We start from the raw sequence: 11,456 nt of genomic DNA, 5'->3' as shown, positions 1-11,456 counted from the left end.
CTTGTGTTCCCTCTCTCGCTCTGTCTCTCTCTGTCAAATAAATAAAATCTTAATTAAAAAAAAAGCTCTTAGTAGGGGTGCTAATTAGAGAGGCTTGTGGTCTCTGGCTCTACCAAGCCAGGACTAAACCAGAAGAAAACTGAAAGCCAAAAGAAACAAAAAGGTATGAAAGAGTCGAAGATTGGTTGTTTGTTTTTACATGAAGAAAATGTGGTGCTTATAGTTTCTAATCTCCACTCACCTCAGTGGGCTCAGGGATGCTTCTGCCCATGGCCAAGAAGGTAATAGTGGGGCTGGGGGCTTCTCTTCAGACTACCGATTGTGCTTTCTGCATGCTTTCCTCAGCACATGGGCAAGAAAAACTGGACTGGTTTAACTATACTCTCCAAGGTAATTTCTTCACTGTTTATCATGCTGGAATACTTAGTGTCCTCAAAGATTCTGGAGCAGATTCCTGAGAGAGCCTCAGGACAGAAGAAAAGAAGTTAAGAGGTGGATGACCATGTCCCTTGTAGACTAGGCCTTGCAGCAGACACAGGGAGGAGAGGAGCCCCTCTAATCCTTTCTGAAATAAGATGGATGTATAAACAAGTGGGGGAAATAACATTTTAGTGTAGAGATAGAACAGAATAAAAGTGCCGTACGGACAGTATTACATAAGGATGGGACAAACCACATCTAACTTGGTGGAGAGGTGGGCAGGACTTAAGAGAAGTGGCATTTCAGATGAAACTTGAAGTATAGGTAGGATTTAAAATTGGTTATGGCTTTTTTTTTCCAGGAAATATACGTTTATTGTAGAAATTTAGAAAATACTGAAAACTTAGAAGTCAAAAGGCAGGCAGTTATACTTACACTACCAAAGTGTACAGCATGGAAAGGGGGACAGGGAGTAACTCTATAATGAAGAAGCATAACAAACACTACCTTAGCCAGGTAAACATCAGGGATAAATTGTGTTGATATCACGTAACCTTGGTATGACCAGTGTGTTGAAAGTGGCACTTCACCCCTGCAGTCTTCCTCCCAAGAACCCATAACCCTAGTCTCATCATGAGAAAAGCTTCAAGCAAGCCCAAATTAACGGACATTCTACAAAATACCTAACCACAATACTCATAACTGTCAAGGTCATGAAAAACAAAAAGTCTAAAAAACCGTCACAGCAGGGGCACCTGGGTGGCTCAGTCATTAAGCGTCTGCCTTCGGCTCAGGTCATGATCCCGGGGTCCTGGGATCGAGCCCCACATCGGGCTCCCTGCTCCGCGGGAAGCCTGCTTCTCCCTCTCCCACTCCCCCTGCTTGTGTTCCCTGTCTCACTGTGTCTCTCTCTGTCAAATAAATAAATAAAATCTTAAAAAAAAAAAAAACCATCACAGCCAAGGAGAGCCTAAGGAGACATGACTAAATGTAATATGGTATCCTAGATGGGATACTTGAACAGAAAAAGGACATTGGGGAAAAACTAAGGAAATATGGACAGAGTATGGAGTTTAGTTAATACTAATACATCAGTATTGGTTCATTAGCTGTGACAAATGTGCCATAGTAATGTAAGATACTAACAAAAGGGGAAAGTGGGTGCTGGGTATACAGAAACGCTGTTATTTTGCAACTTTTCTGTAAATTGAAAACTATTTTAAAATAGAAGGTTTATGGGGCACCTGGGTGGCTCAGTCGTTAAGCGTCTGCCTTTGGCGCAGATCATGATCCCAGGGTCCTGGAATCGAGCCCTGCATCTGGCTTCCTGCTCTGCGGGAAGCCTGCTTCCCCCCTCTCTCACTCCCCCTGCTTGTGTTCCCTCTCTCGCTGTGTCTCTCTCTGTCAAATAAATAAATAAAATCTTTTAAAAAAAAAAAAAAGCCAGAGTAGCAATACTTACATCAGACAAAATAGACTTTATTTTTTTTTAAAGATTTTATTTATTTATTTGAGAGAGAGAGAATGAGAGACAGAGAGCACGAGAGGGAAGAGGGCAGAGGGAGAAGCAGACCCCCTGCTGAGCAGGGAGCCCGATGCGGGACTCGATCCAGGGACTCCAGGATCATGACCTGAGCCGAAGGCAGTCGCTTAACCAACTAAGCCACCCAGGCGCCCCCAAAATAGACTTTAAAACAAAGATAGTAACAAGGAACAAAGAAGGACTCTATATAATAATAAAGGGGACAATCCAATAAGAATTGTTATATCACAATTATAAATATTTATGACCCAACATGGGACCACTCAAATATATAAAACAGTTAATAACAAACATAAAGGAACTAATCAATAGTAGTACAATAATCATAGGGGACTTTAACACCCCACTTACATCAATGGACAGATAATTTAAACAGAAAATCAGTAAAGAAACAATGGCTTTGAATGACACACTGGAACACATGAATTTCACAGATATATTAAGAACATTTCATCCTAAAACAGAATACATTTCTTTTCAAGTACACATGGAACATTCTCTAGAATAGATCACATATTAGCTCACAAAACAAGCCTCTACAAGTCCAAGAAGATCAAAGTCACACCATGTATCTTTTCTGACCACATTGCTGTGAAACTAGAAGTCAACCTCAAGAAAATATCTGGAGGGGCGCCTGGGTGGCTCACATGGTTAAGCGTCTGCCTTCGGCTCAGGTCATGGTCCCAGGGTCCTGGGATCGAGTCCCGCATCGGGCTCCCTGCTCCTTGGGAGCCTGCTTCTCCCTCTGCCTCTCTCTCTCTCTCTGTCTCTCATGAATAAATAAATAAAATCTTAAAAAAAAAAAAAAAAAGAAAAAATATCTGGAAAGACCACAAATACATGGGGTTTGAATAATATGCTACTAAACAATGAATAGGTCAACCAGGAAATAAAAGAAGAAATAAAAAATTACATGGAAACAAATGAAAATGAACACAAATGTGCAAAACCATTGGGATGCAGCAAAAGCAGTTCTAAGAGGGAAGTTTATAGCAATGCAGGCCTACCTCAAGAAGCAAGGAAAATCTCAAACAACCTAACCTTACACCTAAAAGAGCTAGAAAAAGAATAAACAAAGCCTGAAACCAACAGAAGGAAGGAAATAATAAAGATTAGAGCAGAAACAAATGATATAGAAACTAAAACAAAACAAAACAATAGAACAGATCAATGAAACCAGGAGCTGGTTCTTTGAAGAAAATCAATAAAATTGATAAACCTCAAGCCAGAATTATCAAGAAAAAAAGAGAAAGGACCCAAATAAATAAAATCACAAATGAGAGAGGTGAAATAACCAACACCACAGAAATACAAACAATCATAAGAGAATATGAAAAACTATATGCCAACAAATCGGACAACCTACAAGAAATGGATAAATACCGAGAAACATAACCTTTTAATACCGAAGCATGAAGAAATAGAAAATTTGAACAAACTGATAACCAGGAAAGAAATTGAATCAGTAATCAAAAAACTCTCAAAAAACAAAAGTCCAGGACCAGATGGCTTCACAGGTGAATTTACCAAACATTTAAAGAAGAATAATACCTATTCTTCTCAAACTATTCCAGAAAATAGAACAGGAAGGAAAGCTTCCAAATTCATTCTATGAGCCAGCATTATCCTGATACCAAAACTGGATAAAGATCACCACTAAAAATGAGAAATACAGGCTGATATTCCTGATTAACATAGATGCAAAAATCCTCAATAAGATACTAGTAAACTGATTCAACAATACATTAAAAAAAATCATTCACCATGATCAAGTAGGATTTATTCCTGGGTCACAAGGGTGGTTCAATATTCACAAATCAATCAGTGTGATACATCACATCAATAAGAGAAAGGATAAGAACTATATGATCATTTCAGTAGACACAGAAGAAGCATTTGACAAAGTACAACATCCATTCATGATAAAAAAAACAAACAAACACCTTCAACAAAGTAGGGTTATAGGGAATACACCTCAACATAATAAAGGCCATATACGAATAACCCATAGCTAACATCATCCTCACTGAGGAAAACTGAGCGTTTTCCCCCTAAAGTCAGGAACAAGACAAGGATGTCCACTCTCACCCCTTTCTTCAACACAGTACTGGAAGTCCTAGCCACAGCAATCAGACAACAAAAAAGAAATAAAAGGCATCCAAATCAGTAAGGAAGAAGTAAAACTCACTATTTGCAGATGACATGACACTATATACAGAAAACTCTAAAGCCTGCACCAAAAAACTGCTAGAATTGATAAATTCAGTAAAGTCACAAGATACAAAATCAATGTATAGAAAACTGTTGCACTTATATACACCAACAATGAAGCAGCAGAGAAATTAATAATCCCATTTGCAATTGCACCAAAATTAATCAGATATATTGGAATAAACCTAACCAAAGAGGTGAAAGACCTGTACTCTGAAAACTATAAAACACTGATGAAAGAAATTGAAGACAACACAAAGAAATGGAAATACATTGTATGCTCATGGGTTGGAAAAACAAATATTGTTAAAGTGTCTATCTACCCAAAGCAATCTACACATTTAAAGCAATCTCTATCGGGCGCCTGGGTGGCTCAGTTGGTTAAGCGACTGCCTTCGGCTCAGGTCATGATCCTGGAGTCCCGGGATCGAGTCCCGCATCGGGCTCCCTGCTCTGCAAGGGGTCTGCTTCTCCCTCCGACCCTCCCCCCTCTCATGTGTTCTCTCTCTCAAATAAATAAATAAAATCTTTAAAAAAAAATTTTTTTAAAGCAATCTCTATCAAAATACCAACAGCATTTTTTCACAGAGCTAGAGTAAACAATCCTAAAATTTGAATGCAACCATAAAAGACCCTGAATAGCCAAAGCAGTCTTGAAAAAGAAAAGCAGGGGCGCCTGGGTGGCTCAGTCGGTTAAGCGGCTGCCTTCAGCTCAGGCCATGATCCCAGGGTTCTGGGATCGAGCCCCACATTGGGCTCCTTGCTCAGCAGAGAGCCTGCTTCTCCCTCTCCCTCTGCCTGCCTGCCGCTCCCCCTGCTAATGCTCTCTGTCTCACTATCTCTGTCTCTGTGTCAAATAAATAAAAATAAATAAAATCTTTTTTTTTTAAGAGCTTTAAAAAAAAAAGAAAAAAGAAAAGCTGGGGGCATCACAATTCTGGACTTCAAGCTATATTAAAACTGTAGAATCAGAACAGTATGATATTGGCACAAAAATAGACACATAGATCAATGGAATGGAATAGAAAACCCAGAAATGAACCCACAGCTATGTAGTCAATTAATCTTCAACAAAGCAGAAAAGAATATGCAATGGGAAAAAGATAGTCTCTGCAACAAATGGTGTTGAGAAAACTGGACAGCAACATGCAAAAGAATGAAACTAGACCACATTCTTACACCATATACAAAAATAAATTCAAAATGGATTAAAGACCTAAATGTGAGACCTGAAACTATAAAAACCCTAGAAGAGATCACAGGCAGTAACCTCTTTGACATTGGCCATAGCAACCTCTTTCTAGATATGTCTCTTGAGGCAAGGGAAACAAAAGCAAAAATAAACTATTGAGACTACATCAAAACAAAAAGCTTCTGCACAGTGAAGGAAACAATCAACAAAACTAAAAGGCAACCTACAGAATGGGAGGAGATATTTGCAAATGACATATCTGATAAAAGGTTAGTATCCAAAATATAGAAAGAACTTATACAACTCAACACCCAAAAAACAAATAATCTAATTTAAAAATGGGCAGGAGGGGCACCTGGGTGGCTCAGTCGTTAAGCGTCTGCCTTCGGCTCAGGTCATCGAGCCCCACATTGGGCTGCCTGCTCAGCGGGAAGCCTGCTTCTCTCTCTCCCACTCCCCTCTGCTTGTGTTCCCTCTCTCACTGTGTCTCTCTCTGTCAAATAAATAAAATCTTTAAAAAAAATGGGCAGAAAACATGAACAGGCATTTCTCCAAAGACATACAGATGGCAAACAGACACATGAAAAAATGTTCATCATCACTTACCATCAGGGAAATGCTAATCAAAACTACAGTGAGATATCACCTCACAGCTGTCAGAATGGCTAAAAACAACACAAAGGACAACAGGTGTTGGCAAGGATGCAGAGAAAGGGGAACCCTCTTGAAGGATTGGTGGGAATGTAAACTGGTGCAGCCACCCTGGAAAACAGTATGGAGGTTCCTCAGAAAATTAAAAATAGAACTACCCTACCATCTAGCAATCACACTACTGGGTATTTACCCAAAGAATAAAAGAACACTAATTCAAAGGGATATGTGTACTCCTATGTTTTTAGCCACATTACTTACAATAGCCAAGAAATGGAAGCCGTCCAAGTGTCCATCGATTGATGAATGGATAAAGAAGATGTGATGTATATATATACAGTGGAATATTATTTGGCCATAAAAAAGAATGAAATCTTGCCATTTGCAACAACATGGATGGAGCTAGAGAGTATAATGCTAAGTGAAATAAGTCAGAGAAAGATAAATACCATATAATTTCACTCATATGTGGAATTTAAGAAACAAATGAGCAGAGGGAAGAGAGAGAGAGAAATAAAAAAACAGACTCTTAACTATGGAGAACAAACTGATGGTTACCAGAGGGGTTGTGGGTGGGGGAATGGGGTAAATAGGTGATGGGGATTAAGGAATGCACTTGTCATGATGAGCACTGGGTGATGCATGGAATTGTAGGATCACTATATTGTACACCTGAAACTACTATAACACTGTATGTTACCTAACTGGAATTAAAATAAAAACTTTTTAAAAATAAGAAAAATAGGGGCGCCTGGGTGGCTCAGTTGTTAAGCGTTTACCTTCAGCTCAGGTCATGATCCCAGGGTCCTGGGATCGAGTCCCGCATCGGCTCCTTACTCAGCGGGGAGCCTGCTTCTCCCTCTGCCACTCTCCCTGCTTGTGCTTGCTTTCTCTCATGCACTCTCTCTTTCTGACAAATAAATTAAAAATCTTAAAAAAAAAGAAAAAAGATTTGGAGCTCCTGGGTGGCTCAGTCATTAAGCGTCTGCCTTTGGCTCAGGTCATGATCCCAGGATCAAGCCCCACATCCGGCTCCCTGCTCCACCAGAAGCCTGCTGCTCCCTCTCCCACTCCCCCTGCTGTGTTCTCTCGCTGTGTCTCTCTCTGTCAAATAAATCTTAAAAAAAATAAAATAAAAATAAAATAAAGAAGTTATAACCTCAATTTTAGAATGTAATATATTTAGATCAAAGAAACACATAAAATTAAACTATTTTAAATCAATCATTTTGCATTTCAACATAATCCTTCACTCAAAAGATGAATTCCTAGTTACTACACTAAGTGCCAGCTCTCCATGACAATAGTATTACATTTATTGTGGCAGATCACTCAAAGAACAGAAAAATTGATTTATACTTAAGATGTGTTATAATTTAAATCACTAGAGCCTTCTAAGTTTCATTCTTATGGGTTTTTTTTTTTAATATTTTATTTATTTATTTTTCAGAGAGAGAGGGGACACAAGCAGGGGGAGTGACAGAGGGAGAAGCAGGCTCCCCACTGAGCAAGGAGCGGATGCGGGACTCGATCCCAGGACCCTGGGACCACGACCTGAGCCAAAGGCAGACGCTTAACCGATTGAGCCACCCAGGCATCCCAGTTTCATTCTTATGGAGATTCAGAAAAAAAACAAAATTATGTATATCTACAAAAATTGATATGCTGAAACTTTCTGAATAAAGTTTAATGCTCTAATGAATATTTAATAGCTATTAAAGTAATACTAATGATATTGATATATTAATGTTTTCATATTTTCTGATACTCTTAAATGGTTTTGAGAAGCTGAAGATTAATATGATATAAAGTTAATAAATACCTGGGGTGCCTGGGTGGCTCAGTCGTTAAGCATCTGCCTTCGGCTCAGTTAATGATCCCAGGGTCCTGGGATCGAGCCCCGCATCGGGCTCCCTGCTCAGCAGGGAGCCTGCTTCTCCTTCTCCCTCTGTGTACCATTCTGCCTACTTGTGCTCTCTCTCTGTCAAATAAATAAATAAAATCTTAAAAAAAAAAAAAAAGTTAATACCTATATTTGTATAAAACTAAACAAAACTGAAGTTCAATCCTAAACCTATCACTTCTTATTTTTTTAAAGATTTTGTTTATTTATTTGAGAGACAGTGAGAGAGAGAGAGAGAGAGAGAGAGCATGAGCAGGGGGGAGGGGCAGAGGGAGAGGGAAAAGCAGACTCCCCGCAGAGCAGGGAGCCTGATGCAGGACTTGATCCCAGGATGCCAGGATCATGACCTGAGCTGAAGGCAGACGCTTAACCAACTGAGCCAACCTGTGCTCATACTATCTCTTCTTATAAAGAACTTTCTATAAAGTTAAAAGAGAAAAAATCCACAGTCACCACATAATCTGTGTATAATTGTAGATAGGTAAGAGATAATAGACAGACAGACATAAATATTTGTCTCAATGTAAATTAAATTCTCCTAAAACTCTAAATGAAACAATAATAAAGCAGTTGATATTTAAAAAGAATTAGGGGCACCTGGCTGGCTCAGTTGGAAGAATGTGAGCCTCTTGATCTCAGGGTCATGAGTTCAAGCCCTACATTGAGTGTAGAGATTACTTAAATGAATAAAACTTAAAAAAAAAAAATAAAAAGAATTATACAACACAACCAAAAGGGATATATCCTAGCTAAGCAAGGCTGGTTCAACATTCAAAAATCTATTAATGGAGTCCAACAGGCGAAAAAAGGAAAACCACATGATCAACAGATGCAGAAAGAAGCATCTGACAAAATCCAACACCCAATTCATGATAAAAATTCTCAGAAAAGTAGGGATAAAGGGGAACTTACTCAAATTGATGAAGAATATCTACAAAAACCCTACAGCTAACATCATACTCAATGGTGAGAAACTAGAAGCTTTCTTACTAAGATCAGGAACAAGGCAAATATGTCCCCTCTTACTACTCCTTTTAAACATCATTCTGGAAATCCAACTTAATGCAATAAGACAAGAAAAGGAAATAAAAAGTATACAGACCGCGGGCGCCTGGGTGGCTCAGTTGGTTAAGCGACTGCCTTCGGCTCAGGTCATGATCCTGGAGTCCCGGGATCGAGTCCCGCATCGGGCTCCCTGCTCGGCGGGGAGTCTGCTTCTCCCTCTGACCCTCCTCCCTCTCATGCTCTCTGTCTCTCATTCTCTCTTTCCAAAAAAAAAAAAAAAAAATTTTTAAAAAAAAAAAAAAAAAAAAAGTATACAGACCGGGAAGGAAAAAAAAACTGTCTTTGTTCACAGATAACATGATCATCTAGTAGACAATACAAAAGAATTGACAAAAAAACTAGAACTAATATGCAATGACAGCAAGGTTGCAGTACACAAGGTTAATATGCAAAATCCAATCACTTGCTTTTTTTTAAGATTATTTATTTATTTATTTGACAGAGAGAGAGAGCACAAGCAGGCAGAATATCAGGGAGAGGGAGAGGGAGAAGCAGGCTACCTGTTGAGCAAGGAGCCTGATGCGGTGCTCGATCCCAGGACCCTAGGATCATGACCTGAGCCAAAGGCAGTTGTTTAACCAACTGAGCCACGAGGTGCCCCTCAATCATTTTCTTATATACCGGCAATGAACAAGTGGAAATTGAAATTAAAAACACAATACCGGGGTGCCTGAGTGACTCAGTCGGTTAAGCATCTGCCTTCAGCTCAGGTCATGATCCCAGGGTCCTGGGATTGAGCCCCCTTTGGGCTCCGTACCTGCTCAGTGGGCAGTCTGCTTCTCATTCTCCATCTCCCTTTGCCCCTCCCCCACTCCCACTTGCGCTCTCACTCTCTCTCTCAAATAAATAAATAAAATCTTTAAAACACACACACATACACACAATACCAGGGGCACCTGGCTGGCTCAGTCAGTGGAGCATGTGACTCTTGACCTTGGGGTCGTGAGTTCAAACCCCACATTGGGTATAGAGATTACTTAAAAAAAAATTTTTTTTTAATTTATTTTTTTTTAAAGATTTTATTTATTTATTTGAGAGAGAGAGATTGAGAGAGAGAGAGCATGAGAGGGGGGAGGGTCGGGAGGGTCAGAGGGAGAAGCAGAGTCCCCGCCGAGCAGGGAGCCCGATGCGGGACTCAATCCAGGGACTCCAGGATCATGACCTGAGCCGAAGGCAGTTGCTTAACCAACTGAGCCACCCAGGCGCCCCCCCCCAAAAAAAATTTTTTTTAATTAAAAACCCCACAATACCATTACATTAGCATCCAAAACAATGAAATACTTAGGTACAACTCTAATAAAATATGTACAAGATCTATGAGGAAAATTACAAAACTGATGGATGAAATTAAACAACTAAAAAAATGGAGAGATATTTCATGTTCATGGATAGGAAGACTCAGTATTGTCAAGATGTCAGTTCTTCCCAACTTGATCTATAGATTCAACACAATAAAAATCCCAGAAAGTTATTTTGTGGAGATTGACAAACTGATCTAAAGTTTATATGGAGAGGCAAAAGACCCAGAATAGTCAACACAGTATTAGATGAGAACAGAGTTGGAAGACTGACAATACCCTACTTCAAGACTTGCAGTGAAGCTACATTAATCAAGACAGTGTGGTTTGGCAAAATAATAGGCAAGTAGATCAATTAAGTAGAATAGAGAGCTGCATAAATGTAGTCAACTTATCTTTGACAAAAGAGCAAAGGCAATGTGATGGAGAAAAGATAGTCTTTTCAACAAATGAACAACTGGATATCCTCATGCAAAAAGATTAATCTAGACACAGGTCTTACATTGTTCCCCCCAAAAATTATCTTCAAATGGGTCATAGACCTAAATGTAAAATGCAAAACTATGAAACTACTAGAAAATAACACAGAAAAACATCTAGATGAACCTGGATATGATAATGATTTTTTAAGTACAAGACCAAAGGCATGATCTGTGAAAGTATTATTGAGGAGTTGACCTTCCTTAAAATTTTCTGCTCTGCATAAGACACTGTCAAGAGAATGAGAAGACAAGCCACAGAATGGGAGAAAATATTTGCAAAAGACACATCTGATAAAGGAGTATTATCATAAATATACAAAGAACTCTTAAAACTTAAGAAAACTAACAACTTGATTGAAAAATGGGCAAAAGACGGGTGCCTGGCTGGCTCAGTTGGTTGAGCGTCAGCCTTTGGCCCAGGTCATGATCCTGGAGTCCCTGGATCGAGTCCCGCATCGGGCTCCCTGCTCGGCAGGGAGTCTGCGTCTCCCTCTGACCCTCCCCCCTCTCATGTGCTCTCTCTCTCAAATAAATAAATAAAATCTTTAAAAAAAAAGAAAAAAAGATGTTCAACATCATTTGTCATTAGAGCATGACAAATCAAAACAATGAGAAACCACTACACACCTATTAGAATGTCCAAAATCCAGAACACTGACTACACCAAATTCTGGCAAGTATTTAGAGCAAC

Source organism: Neomonachus schauinslandi, chromosome 9 (genome assembly GCF_002201575.2).
Source record: "Neomonachus schauinslandi chromosome 9, ASM220157v2, whole genome shotgun sequence".
Classification (NCBI taxonomy): domain Eukaryota; kingdom Metazoa; phylum Chordata; class Mammalia; order Carnivora; family Phocidae; genus Neomonachus; species Neomonachus schauinslandi.
Note: the sequence above shows the minus strand (reverse complement) of the source record.